This window comes from Vidua macroura, chromosome 15 (assembly GCF_024509145.1).
Source record: "Vidua macroura isolate BioBank_ID:100142 chromosome 15, ASM2450914v1, whole genome shotgun sequence".
NCBI lineage: Eukaryota > Metazoa > Chordata > Aves > Passeriformes > Viduidae > Vidua > Vidua macroura.
The window spans coordinates 12,756,866-12,770,855 of NC_071585.1; the positions used below are offsets into that span (position 1 = coordinate 12,756,866).

At 52.7% G+C, this 13,990-nt stretch overlaps 1 protein-coding gene across 1 annotated transcript in view; it reads right to left on the reverse strand.

Annotated features, from left to right (window-relative positions):
* The window catches only part of FAT2 (FAT atypical cadherin 2), a 56,133-nt gene extending 54,399 nt beyond the window's left edge, over positions 1-1,734 (reverse strand). Inside the window, exon 1 of the mRNA XM_053991321.1 lies at positions 1,648-1,734. The gene's annotated coding sequence lies outside the window, so the exon portion shown is untranslated. The remainder of the gene's footprint in view (positions 1-1,647) is intronic.
* Between the last annotated feature and the right edge of the window lie 12,256 nt (positions 1,735-13,990).

Genomic DNA, 13,990 nt, shown 5'->3' on the forward strand with positions numbered 1-13,990 from the left:
CTCCCCTCCACAGGCAGGGCAGCTGGGCTCGTTTTGGGAATGTCACAGAGCACGCTGGAGCACAACAGGCAGGCTGGGAGAAGCAGAGACCGAATCCCCTGGCTGGGTTAGAGACCTCTCCCCTGCCTAGACCCTCAGGAACCCCAACCCCTCAGCACACAGGCGGATGTCCCTGAACCCTTCCCGATAAGGTGGGGTGTTCTGTGTATTAGGAGATGATAAAAGTACACAGTGCCAAGCCCAGAGACTTTGCTGTCCCGAATCCCAGCCCAGCCCTGCTCAGGAGCCCAATACCGACTGTTTGCTTTCCCGAAGCTCCGATAACCTCCCAGGTCTCTCTAGCTGACAGCCTGGAGAGCCACGACAGCTCCCTACACATCCCCAGCCTGTTCTTCGCCCCTCTGAGTGCCGGACTAGGCAGAACAGAGCTTTCCATGTCCCCCTTGCCGGGATCCAGGGCACCCTAGGCGAAGCAGGAGCCCGTTGGCCACAGCCCTGCCTGCCCAGCAGAGCCTGCCCAGCTCGTACCACCACACAGCCTGAATTTCCACACCACCTGGAAACTCTCAGCCCTCCGCAGCCACAGGCGCAAAGGAGCAGGAGCTTTCTTTAAGGGTTTTCTCTGAAGCAACCCCAGTCGCGTGACCGCTGATCTTTGTCCCTCTGCAGTGCTGTGCTCCACCGGGTCCGCCTTCAATTTCCCGGGAGGCTGATTAGCCGATAACTGCAGTTTGGAAGGGCTCCGTCGGCTCCAAGTGCCCAGGCCTCTCTGCCTGTATTTTCACCTCTTTTATCAGGGCTACACATGTACATAGGAAATAACTCCTGCACGCCCTGAAGTGGGACTGGGCTTGCTCTGGGATTTCAGCCCGTCACAAGGCATCTGACAGTGAATGAAGGTGCAGACACACAAACGGTGCCTCTGGCTTCAGCTCCCTGGCTCTGCTGCCTGTCGTGGAGGGGCTCAAGGGCAAGTGAGGAGCTCTTACCCGAGTGTACAGGGAAGCTGGGCAGGGGAACACCAGCGCTGTGGCTGCACTCGGGAATCCCCAAAGCACAGCCCAGTTCGAGGTGACAGTGGAAGTGGCTTAGTGGGGCACGTGGGGACAGAGTTTGGAGCGGTACCACCTCACCCCGGTTTGTAGGGCTGTACATGGCCAAGAGCTGCGCCTACAGCCAGACGCCATCACTGCTCCTGCCACAGCTCATCCATTTACTCCAGCACAAGCTTGCTCCTTGCAGAAATCCTGCCCTGTTCAGACACCTGGATTGCTTCTCTGCTCACTCCCTCCACACCTGCCTTGCTCTGCAGCGTGGCTTTTGCCTTTGATACCTGGAGCCCACCTGCTTGCACTGGCTGCAGCCTGCTGAAGCTTCCCAGCTAAGCCAGATGAAAACACGAATGAAGCTTTTTCTGCCTCCTTCCATAAGCCCCATGCTAGGGGTGCCAGAAGGGAGGAAGAGATGAGCTCTACATCCCAAACCTCTCTCTGTAGGTGAAGGCTGCTTCCAGCAAAAGTTACTCACATGCAAAAGCAGTTTCACGAGTAAATCTCTGCATCCTCCATGCCTTCCTCCATCCACGCTGTACAGACTGCTCCCTGAGAGTAATTTCAACTCCCCACACCGGCGGGCAGCGTGCCTTACCTGTTGCAACAGGAGAGAGACCTCTCCTGAAGTTCACTGTCTCTCTGCTCCCTCCGCTGGAAATCCTCTCCCGCAGCAGCAGCACCTCGCTGCCTGCCGGGGGTCCATGGTGCTTGCAAATCAGAGGAGAGGGCTCCGAGGAATTCCTGCAAGAAGGGGTTTTGCCGGCTGGAACTCCGGCGGCACCGCGAGGGAGCAGCGAGGGAGAAAGTTGCGAGGGGTGGAACTCGCTCGCAGGAGCGCCAGCCCTTCCGTGACGGGCTGCAGGAGGAGCAGGAGGAGGAGAGGCATCGCCCGCTCCCTCGCTGCCGAAGTGAAGTTGTGTGTGCGTATGTGTGCCGGGCAAGGACCCAAGCCTTAGAGCCAAATAATTGCAGCGCTTTTTACTGTTAGATTAACTAGCATTGCCATGAAATCCAGGGCTTCAACTGCAGGAGGGGCGTGGGGGTGGTGGGCTGGTGGAATATCTCAGGTAAATCCCTCCAACACACCTGAAAAACTCAAAGATTGTTTTTAACTACCTGCCAGGTGGGTGTTGTAAGGAGGGATGGGTAGAAGGGGGTGGGGGAAACCTGAATCTGCCCTCGGAGCAGCTGCATGCGAGAGGCACTTTGAAGGTTGTTGTTGTTGTTTGTGTTGGGGGAGCCCCCAGAAACCTCGGCCGCCGCCAGTAAGCCCCGGGGTGCTCCGTGCTGCACAGGCAGAGAGAGGATGAGAAGGTGGTCCTGTCCTGAAAAGGCAGGAGGCAGCGAGGAGAGATGGCAGCGTGGGGAGAACAGACAACGTCCAACCAAACAACGGACCAACCAAAGCAGGAGCTTTGGGGGATTTTTCTTTGAACAAGTAGAGCATCCTGGCTCTGGGGGACTTGCTCAGGGCTGGACCAAGGTGAAAGGACATGGACCCTTCTGTGGGTGTTTCTGTGAGGGTCCTTCAGTCCTCTTTATCCCCTTCTGCCTCCCCGCTTCCTTGGCACCCCAAACCCCAGTAAATATTAATGTTCCCTCTTTAGATTGAAGTGAGGTATGAACAAGGTAGTTCTCAACATGGGAAATGAATGTTCAGCTTTAGGTGAAGTTTCCCACCCCTCTGGCGTGTTTTTGCAACTGAAATTACCAGAAAGACTTCTGTCTGATTTTAGGGAAAAAAAAAAAAAGAGTATGGAAGTTGGACAATTTTAACTTCAAACTGTCCACATAGGTGCCTGGCTGCTCCTCATGAGGCTCCATACAGCGATGGCACAGGAATGAGTGGAGGGGAGAGATAGGGTCTATTTACATCCCATTTGAGGAGTGGTTGCAAACCTGCAGCTTACTGGTCACCAGCAAGCCTCCCAAGACAGGAAGTTATTGATCCTCTGGCCACACGTACAGCCTCAACTGGAACTTGACCCAAACTAGATGCTGTCAATTTCAATCACAAGACATCAATCCATTGGAAAATCCATGTGATTTCATGGTGCAAATCCAAAAAGATGTGAAGAAGTTGACCCATGATATATTGGGACTATTTGGAGTTGTTGGTGGAGATGAGTGAGAGCAATATGGTAAATTCACCAGAAAATGTGATTTTGAAGGAATGAAAATTGGTCAGGAATTTACATTAAATCTGGGGAGTTTATACCAGGAACGCGAGAGGAAATGCGCATGGCATGGTGAGACTGAACATTCTCCCATGGGGTCACTGTGGGACACTGCTGGGTTGGGAAATCGCTGTGGCTTTGGTGCTTCAAATGTTTTTGTTGGGTGCTCTGCTCACAGCATCTTAACTCCACTTTGAAAGTGACACTGGTTTCAAGCTTATCATGGCCTTTCAGAAACAGTTTGAACTGAATGGGAAGAAGGCAAAAATGTCGTTGGATTTACATGTGCAGCTTGTCCATTTTTCCAGCCAGTTTGTTCAGATGATTTATAGGGGAACTTGTAGTGAAGTTTTGAAGATTATGGAAGTGACAGTAGAAGTAATAGTACCTTAAAATTGCAAATTAGCTCATTTTCAATGACATCTCATGAGAGGAGGCCAGATCAGCCAGTGATGGCACTGGGAGGTGCATTTGGGAGGAAGGAAAGGAAAAGTTCCTTCACACAAGCTGTGTGTCTCATGTCTTGCAGCTGAGGAAGGCGAGAAAATCAGGTATTGGTGGCTGGATTTCAGCAGGGCTGACGCAGGGCTCAGAACAATACTTGTATTATATTTAGACACACCAAGGTGCAAGTGAGCAAACCTCTGGCTTCAGGGCATCAGCTGATTGCTGCAAGAACCAGCATTTCCCTGTGTTTGGAGCCTTTCACCACTGCACAGGTGCCTTGTTCCTTCTGCTTGCAGGAGCAGTGGGGACTTGGTCTCATCTTGTGTAGCAAGGTGTGAACCCTCAGCTAGCAAGGCCAGCAGTGCTGATCTCAGCAATGCCACCCACGAGCCAGCTCTCCCTGTCTGCACTGTCTTCTTGCTCTCCCAGGCGGTGACAGGGGCCCTCTTTCATCCCTTTTCTTTGCTCTGCTGATGAAATGCTCTTTGGGGAGGCTGGTGCTCACAGAAGAGCTGTGTATGAGTCAGGCCCTGCAGAAAAATTGGGTGTAAGCTGGTTATTCCCTGATCCCCTTACAGAAAATGTACAATAGCCAGTGAATGCAAAAGCCACTGACAACTCCACCTTGCTGCCAGCAGGTTGGTGGCACTGGGTGTTCCTTCCCACAGAGGTGGCAGAGCATGGTGACGTTCTTGTTGGCTGCAGGGGACTTAGCTCTCAGAAAAAACTTGGCTATGGAGCAGCAGAATGAGGGACATGACTGAAGGAGGGCTTGATTATCCAAAAGCCCACCTGCTTTTCCAAAGGTACCAGATGCTTTAATAACAAACATTACTTTTCCTAATTAAATCATGGCATTGGGGTGAGCAGCAATCTAGCTATGGAACCCCCAAAATCCCCATACTATAGTTAGTTAGGATACTAAGGGACTTCTGCCTTCCATACAAAGACAAACATGATCTCTTAGAGCACATTTGGATTGGTTGCTGTCCCAGTGATCCAGGAAGTACAAGAAGCAGAGGAGAACTTTTCCTGAGGTCCAGCTGTTCATTCCGTATCAGTGGTGAGTGAGAGCCTGGAACTGGTGAAAACTTTCTGGCTCTGCCTCCTCAGCTCTCCTGCTCAACCTGAAGTCAGGCTGGGTTGGGAAGAAAAGTGTTGTATTTATCCCAAGGAGCAACTCCTGCTCCTGCAGAAAAGGGTGGGTTGCAGAATTACTTGTGGTTGCAAGCAGAGAGGATTGGCCTGGCTAGGGGAGCTGTGCCAGGAGGAAAGAAAGAAGATGGAGCTGTGCTTGATGCCTGGCTTTGTCCTTTTCACACCACTCAGACAGTCAGTCAAACAAGCCAACAACGCTCCATAAGCTGCTGTCAACATTTCATGCCACCATGTCCCGCTGTTGGGATCTCACCCTGTCAGGAGCAATGGGACCTTTGCCAGGGTGTGGGGGATGTCAGAGCTCCACCACTTGGCTGGCGAGGGTGCTTCTTTCTCCCTCATCATGGGGAGAGATTTCATTTCCTGGTTCGACCCAAGATCTCCATGTACTAAAGCCAAGACATTCTGCTGTGGATTACCTGCAGGTAGAGTTCTGCAGCAAAGCAGCGTGTTCAGGCTGGGGTAGGGAAATCACAACGGGCCTCTCTGGACCAGCAAGAAACATTCACAGGGGCCTCCCTGCCAGTGGCTGGACTCACTGCCCTGCCTGTCTCCTGAAGACCTGCCTGCAGGCCCATCTTCCACCTCATCCTCCCAAACATGTGCCTTTCCTGGCCAACACTTGCAGCTGGCCCCACTGGAGTGTTGTCTCCATGGTTCCAGAGGTCAGGGCAGTGCTGTTGAAATGTGGCAGTGGATTTTTTTTCTCCAAACCCTTCTGCCCTCAGAAACAGCCATGATGGTGTGACCTCCTTGATCATCCCTCCTGAGGGTGTGGGTGAGCTGGGGACTGGAATGCTCCAGCTGTGTTGATGAGGGTGGGCAGCCAGACTCCTGGTGGGTATTTCCTCAGCCATCCCAGCTCCCACTGCTCTCCCACAGTGCCTTACTTGATGATGTCAGTCCACCTCCAAACCTACAGTAAACGTCCGCTCAGGGGTGTGCTGGGATCTGTGAGTTACCTCCCTCAGGGACAACAACTTCTGTTTCCCCTTTGCAGAGAATAGAGCCTGTCTGTGTGTCTGGCCCTTCAGCCCTGCATCTGCTGCCGTGCTCTGTGGGTCTGTTTGCACGGCAGCGTGCAGGGACTTGCCAGGGAAGGGGCGATTATCTGCCTGGAACGGCGGCAGCGCTTCCCCAGCGAGCGGGAGCGTGTGCTGGGGGCAGGGAGGATCCGGTCCTGTGCAGGGATCGGCTCCCTGAGCTGTGTCTGACTGCAGCCTCCTTGACCAGCACTGATGAAATGGCTCCAGTGACTCAGGATCGTTCCTATAGACCTGCAAAACACCCTGCAGCTCCCAGACAGGCAGAATCTGTGGGGGAATGAGGGGGTGCTGTCTGGAGAGGGACGTTTGGATTGTTTAGAATCTCCCAAGGGGCACAGGCTGGATCCATCTCTCCCCTTGCAGCAGAGTGGTAATCACAACCCTTGACTCATATCTCTGTGAGCACACCTAATTCTCACTCTGAGACGCACCCTTTGTACCCAGTACAAATTTGAGCTGGGATTTCCTCTGAGCTCCAGGTTATCCTGACCTGGAGTCCAGTGATGAATGAGTTTGACTCAGGCCACCCATCATGCATAGTTTTGGGAATAAGAGGGTGAAGCACTGCAGACCACTCCCCTCCATTCAGTGTGGGATCTATTAAGACATCTTTGGCTCGTGAGGCTGAACACTGGGTAGTCCCTGCCCTTAGACACTCGGAAGGGCATCACCATGGAGCTCCTGTTGGAGTCGGGTCCCCCACTCCACTAGTTTATTGTTGGGACAGATCAAGCATGACACATGGCTAGGAGTGAGGTTGTTGGCAGTGTTGGACTGGAATCCAAGCCTCTTTGGGCCCTGTGTGGGATCATAAGGATGCTGTGGCATGCTCCCCATGCTGGCTTCCCACCAAGCATGATGCACATTGATTCCTACAGGGCACTGCTGACAAATCCATTGCCCCTTTAAAAGAGATGAAGTCATCTGCCTCCGAAGCCATCTGGCACCAGGACAGAGTCAGAAGCTCAGTGCAACAGAAGGCCGGGATGCCAGCCCACAGAGGGGATGTCATCGCTCTACAGACAGATGGGACCCTGATGGGATGGGGTGAGAAGCTGCTCAAGACCCCAGGAGAAGGTTTGGTGTCCTGGGGAAGGCAATGAAGACCTGCTGGCAGAGTATCAAGGTGTGCCATGGCCCCATTGCCATCATCCATGCGAGTGGAGCCCCGCTGGGGGCTGGAGCTGCAGGTTTTCCTGGGAGGACAGGGGGCTGTACCAGGCCCTCGTCATGGGATGAGCTGGCGAGCCAGCGTGTCTCCTCCTTCCCCTCCATCCGTCCGTGCGGAGCAGGCATGAGCTCATCCCGAGCCACTCGTCCTGCGCCACGTGCCGGATGGCTGAGCTCATGGATGGCTGAGCTCATGGATGGCTGAGCTCATCACTGGCTGTGCCACCAGCACTGACTCCGGAGCGGCGTGTCACCGCAGTCCCCGACAGGACACCATGGAAAGAGGAGCCACCACGTCCCAGCGAGGCCTGGGGAAATGATCTCAAGCAAAACTGCCCACCAGACTTGAGTGGGTGGTGGGGGACGAGGTGAATTCCTCTCTGGCATGCCCAGGGAACAGCCTCTCACTTCCAGGTCTGGCAGGAGGTTTCTCTCTCAGTATTGCTGGCCATTCCCAGATGCCTCGTGTATCACAGACTCCTAAACCCTCCTGGTGTGACTCGCTCAGGAGCTGGTCCCCTTCAGAGGACTTTGCTTGGTCATGCTTTTGTACCCCAGGAATGTCTCAGGCCACCATAATTCTTTCTGAAGTTGCTGCACTGGACCACCTTCTCCCCACCATGCACTGCAAGGTGTGGTGGCTTCTGGCCAAGGCAGGGACACAGCAACTGCCTCCTGCTGGCCCAGTTTTGCAGGAAGGAGCTGGGGCTGTCATGGGTGGATGAACACAGATGTGCTTTTCCACCACCCTGGCTGAGAAACCAAACTTCAGCTTGGTGTTTGTGGAAGAGATTGGTGGAGTGGCAGTGGATAATAGAGGAGGGGACAACATGGGAATTGCTTGGGTCTTACTAGGAGGTGGGGATAGAGGACAGTGAGTTAACTTATCTGAAGGGTAGAGCAAGGATGAGAAGTTAAATTACAGCTCCAAAGTTCAGGTGTTTGTCCAGGGAGAATGAGCCATTCCCAAAAGATGAGTCTTTCCCCTCACTGATGCCACACAACCAGCTTGGACTGGATGTTTAACTTTTAGTCCAGTGCACTGGATCTTGTGCTGGGGATTGCACAGGCACTGGGAGATCAGGCACAGGCAGAGCAGGGTCTGCCCACAGTCTTGCTTCACTCAAATGTCTCTGGTTTGCCTGGCTTGAGCAGAAACTCTTTCAAAGTGGAGGTTAATTTTGAAATAGGGAAATAATTTGTGTTTGTTCTGGTCTGGCCTGAAAAATCCTGGACCATTAACTCTTTTCCCTAGGAAAGACCACTCCTCTCCTTCTTTATCATGCTTTGGGAAAACAGTTCTGTTCTTCTCCAGCCCAAATCCTTTGTACTCTCTCCTTTGCATTGCAGTCCGTAAATGTTTATTAATCTGTTAACCCTCACAGATTTCCATGCTCCCCTCTCAGATCCTTGCTCTCTCCTTCTCTTCTGCCTTGGTGCTTAGACCTGACAGCCAGTCTTGCCTGGCAGATAAACCAAGCTGGAAGTTCCTTGCTCCAAGGGCTTTATAAAGAGGCGCCATTGTGCAAGGGAGCCGTGTACCAGGAACACAATCCATGCGATGATTATCTCCATACCATCCTCGCTGAACCAGGGGAGCCTGAGCCAAAAGAGGAATTTAGAGCTAAACAGCTTTTGTTTACAGGAAGCCAAGCACAGTGTCTGGGCTTGTACCAGTGTAGCAGGAGATGTTGCTACTGTCTCAGACTGCAAAATATTGATGGATGGTGTGTCCCTGAGATTTCCCAGGGACGTTATGGGAGCAATCTCCCTAATTTTTGAAGCATCTAGTACAGGAGCCCGAGGGGAAAAGTGTTTCCTTTGGCCGACTGGACAACCAAACAAAGGTCATCAGCTTTATTGACTGCTGTGTTAGGCCATGATCACCACAGGCTTTGCAGCCTCTGGGATGGAAGAAGGTTGGGTCTCATGTCTGTTGTAAAGGGCAGTGGCCACCAAGGGACACAGTACCAGCAGCCCAAACCTCCATGAATTTGTACTACCGAACAAATCCACTGTCTGTAAAAAACCCACTGATTTCTCACAGCAAAAGAGAGGAGACAAACTTCTCTCCCAGTGCTGAAGCTACTTTTCAGGGGGTATTAGTGTCTTCCTTCTGGATTTGCAAAACTGCAGTCCTACAGGAAAAAAAGCTGGTGAACTGCTCTGCAGGAAGAGGCAAAGAGCCTCATCTCCAAGGCTTGTCCTGCTCAGGACAAGGAAACAAACAATTGAGAGAGAAAATCAAAATGTCTGACTGCTCTCCAGATGTGAGGGAGGGCTTGCCCACATCTGGCAGGGAGTGTTCCACAATGGGAACAGCTTTCCTCAGCCCTCGGCACACAGCTGGGGGTGGCTGTTGTACCCACAAACAGGATGGTCCAGTTCCTGTGGAGGCAGATCTGTTTGGGCACTTCTGTGAGTCAGAGAACACTTACCAAGACCTTTTTGTGTCAGGAAATGTGTTTTGGTGAAAAAAGGAAGAAGTTTAAAATAAATTGAAAGAAAAAAGGAGTGAAAAATGAAAGAAGTGCAGGTTGCAGAGGCATTTCCCAAACAACAAATCCTATTGCTGAGGAATACCATCCAGCCCAGTCAGGATGGCCTTTGTGGGGTTCACTGGTTGCCCACTGCCTGCTTTCAAATGAGCCATGTTTGGTAACACCTCACAGGGCTACAGTAAGACTTTGCCTGTCTTGAAGCACTTTGTCCAACCATTTGGAGAAATATCTCAGAAATTTACCTTTGGAGTTGTGCTGCTCTGATGTGTATCAGTCCCAGGCTCCTTCCCTTCATTCCTGGGATGGGGGATAATGATGTAGGGCTGACAGTCTTCTTGGTAAAAAATGTGTGGTGAGAACAGGGATGGCAGAGCCTCAGTGGTGTTGAACTGGGCCCATAGCATCCCGCAAATGTCTGTCATCTCCCAGTGCCTGCATCCTTCCAGGGAAACAGGGGCATCTGTTAACCTCCTTTTCACTGGTGGGAAAACTGAGGCACGGAAATGTTCAGCCATACTTGGAAATATGTTAAGACAAATGGAGTAGATAAAGGGAATGCAGAGAAAAGGAGCAGAGAAGGGATGAAGGGAAGCAAAGGAAGGGAGCAGGTACCTGAGGACTGGAAGGTTTGGTGGGGCAAGAAGATAGGGTACAGAAATGCTGCCTGGGAAGGTGAGCCTGTCCAGCCTCCTTTGCAGAGCCAAACCTTCTGTTTTGTCAGGGTTGGGGAAGGCACTTCCCTCATCACCCTGCCCAGCAAACCCCTCCCCAGTGAGCTGGGCATGAGGGCTCAACTCAGCTGCTTGAGGTGAAGGCTGGATACATTGCTGAAGGCTGTTCCCCTCTGAGTTTCCCCAGAAAGGAGGTTTCTCCATTTTCTGCTGTGGCAGCACTCTCCACCACTGATGCTTCTTGGTTGGGGCTTTTGCTGTGAAGCAGCTCCGAGTATCCAGCCTTCCCTCCTCCCCTGATCTGTGCAGTTCAGGCACAGTGTGAGCAAGAGGAAGGGGCAACCTGAGTTGGAATGAGAGGCAGTCTGCCAGAAAGATAAACAGAAAAAGGCCTGGGTGAGAGGTGTGGAGAATCCCCAAAGCTGAGGGGCTTTGCATTAATTATCATATTAAGCGTTCAAAACTGCAAAAATACCCATCTCCATTTTCATGCGTGTTCACTTTTAAGAAGAAATAAAAATCCTGCTTAATTGCTCCACTTAATTCATTAAAGGATTAAGGCAAAGACTAAAGGAAAAAAGTGAAGTATGATGATGGGTGGTTGGCATCCTGCTCCAAACCATCCGTGAGTGTTTTGGAAGGAGCCAGGGTGTGAACAGACTCCCCTGGCCAGCGTTCCTGCCCCGTTCCCAGCACAGTGGTGAACCCTGGAGCTTGAGCAACCCCGACCACTGGGACCAGTGGGTCTTGGGGGCACAGCCCCAGGCACTGTTCTTTGCTCAGCAGATGCAAATCCTCCCACTGAGTCCTTTACAGGAACTTTGCAAAGACCTCAAGGCATTCTCCATCCTCTTTGGCTGCGTGTTTGACAGATGCTTCTGACCCATGGACCAAACCTCGTACTGAGCCATCCCATAATCCAGGGATTTCTTTTTTTGTTTTGAAGTGCTGCAGCAGGAGGCAATGTTGACTTTTGCAAAATGTTCTCTGTATTTGTTTGCACTGAGCTTAAAAGTAAACCTGGGAGGCTGGTTTATCTCTCAGGCCCATTTTAATTTGAGTTTCCGAAGTTTAGAGGTCAGGTTGGTGTGGGTCTGCCTGCATCACATCTGGGCAGGGACTGTGCTGGCAGAAAAAGGAAATGGGGAAAATGTGCAGGTGGGGTGTTTGCTGCCTGATAAAGGGGAGGGGAGCAGCTGGCTGGAGGTTAAGACTAAGGTTAAGGTTAGGAGAAGAGACTGCCCATCACTTCTCAGATTGGTGTGACCAAAGCCAGGCTGGAGTGCTGGCTTTGGAGCAGGAGGACAGGGGTAAGCCCACCTCAGGGGGACAGGCTGTGCTGAGGAGTGGAGGGAAGTGCTGCCATGGGCAGGGCGTGCAGGGGATCTCACAGGGCAAAGAGAAATAGGGACAGAGCTCTGCAGCCAGAGCGTGTGAGACCAGCTCTGGGCTTCTGCCTTCTCCTGGGGAAGGCTGGTGGCTTGACTGTGTTTGGGGATGTGGGTTTGCAGCTGTACAGCCCCTGAAATCAGATGCCACTTCCTGAGCAGTTGAGGTGGAGGCTGCCCTGTGGTCCTGGTGGCTCGCACGGCTTTGGTTGCAGGAGGAGGCCAGGGCAGCGTGCATCGCCCTCGCAGCCGAGCTCCTGCAGGGCCTGAGGTCAGCGTTCCAACACTGCCCTTCCCAGCTGCCAGCACGCCCCAGCCACGATGGGCTGGGGAGGGATTGCAACCTGTTCCCTGCAGCAAGGACTGAACACGTGGCTCCTGGGCACAGCAGGGCTGTTGGGAGGGGAGCCAGGGTCTGGCCTGAGAGGGGAGCAGAGCATCTTCTGCTCTGGGCTGCCCTCAGATCACTGTGCAGCATCTGGAGCAGCTGGGCTTGGGCAAGGTGAGCACCCAGACAGAGCTCAGCCCCTCAGCAGGGCACCCTGGGTTTGTCTGACCAGCCTGGCTTTCACTCCCTCCTTTCTTTGCTCATCCCTCTCGGTCTCGTCGCTGACCACAGGTGGTGGCAGGTGCATCGCAAAAAAGCCAGATTGGAGCTACAGATTTGTGTGTGTGTGAGGGGGAAACAGCAAATCATCCTTGAAACAATGTCCCTTTTCAGAGTCTTGGCTTCTGGCAGGAATAATCTATCCTCCCTGGGCAGCTCAGCCTGGCAGCAGCTCTGCCTAATCCTGCCCAAGTCGTGGCAAATCTGTGGATTGCTGAACTGTGGGGTGACACGAGATGCTTCTGCAGCCCCTTGGGGAGCTTCTGTTGTGGCCCTGGAGGAGGCTGGGAGGAAAGGACATGTGATATGCTTTTACACATCTGTACAGGCAGGCATATCTGTATGGGCAGACAGGAGTGCTTGGCAGGTTGGGTTTGTGCTCTGTTCTTAGGACAGCCCCCATGGGGAATGCTGAGGGTTGATCCAAGGTGGGGATCGGCATCCACTGAGGAATCAGCCTGAATGGGCATCCATTGCTGGGTGGGGAGAGCACTGACTGCTGCTCTGTGGGTCACTCTTGGTGCCTCAGAGCTGGACTCAAAGCAGAGACCCCAGTCCTGGTGTGCTGCAGCATCTGGATGCCCTGGAATGCCCTGGACACAGTTGCTGTCACCCATGGTGAAAAATAAGGGCTGTTCAAAGATCTCAGTGACTTAATAACCCTCTTTCCCCAAGGAGAGGAAGAGGCAGCACAATCCTGCTCTCTGGACCTGTTTGCAATAGTGCTGCTCAGATTACTGGGGAGGGTGTGCACAGAGATTTAATTTCAGGAGTTTTCAGCACTGTGGGCTTCTTTCTGCAAGTGAATCTTGTGCTGTTTTGGATGTAATAGTCATTGTTTGAAATGCCCTCCCAAAGTTGTTCCCCTACCAACTTTTATCTGTCTCCGCCATCATAAATATCATCTCATTTTATCTTTCAAATGGGCCCTGGAATGAAGGCTCTGGGCTGTCTTGAACCAGACTGGGGAATTCAGATTTTATTTGAAACATGCCAGGGAATTTTGTTTTCCAGTAACAACTTGTGCTGTAATTGTGAACTTCCTCTTATAATAGATCTAACTCCCCACTTCCCTGGAAGGGAGGCTTGAGCACTGCTGGTGTTTTCTAGAGTCCCCTTGAAATTCTCAGTTTTAGCAAAGCTGATGCAGGACAGGGATTTGTTCACCTTTTGATGCAGAAGATTTGGAGCGGGAGATGCAAGAAGGGTCCTTGCAGCTGGAGAAGGGAGGAAAGGGAAAGGGAAGGGGAAAGGGAAAGGGAAAGGGAAAGGGAAAGGGAAAGGGAAAGGGAAAGGGAAAGGGAAAGGGAAAAGGAAAGGGAAAGAAAAGGAAAGGGAAAGGGTTCCTGCTTACCACCTCCACCTTTCCTTCCCAGCTCCTGTTTTCCTCTTCCTTTGCCTCCTCTCAGCATGCTCTGACCCCGGCCTGGCCCTGGGTCACCTCCTGCTGACTGGGTCAAAGCCAAGCTGGCGCCTCTGGCCCTGGCAGGGAGGGCAGTGCTGCCCTGTCACCTGCTGCCAGCCTGGCCCGTGCCTGCCAGTGTCGGCCGCAGTTGGGATGGGAGAGGAGTTTTCTCAGCCTGCTCCTGCCAGACCCCAGGGTGATCAAAGTTGGTGTTTAAAGGCCACGAGATAGGGCTGGGAGGGGATCAAAGGCACGCTGCCTGCAGCAGCTCTTGGTGATGCAAAACGTGGGGCTGTGCTCTCGGGGTGATGCTCAGCACTCCTCATCCCCTTGCCCTGCTCAGTGCCACCCCCCACAGCCCTGGCTCC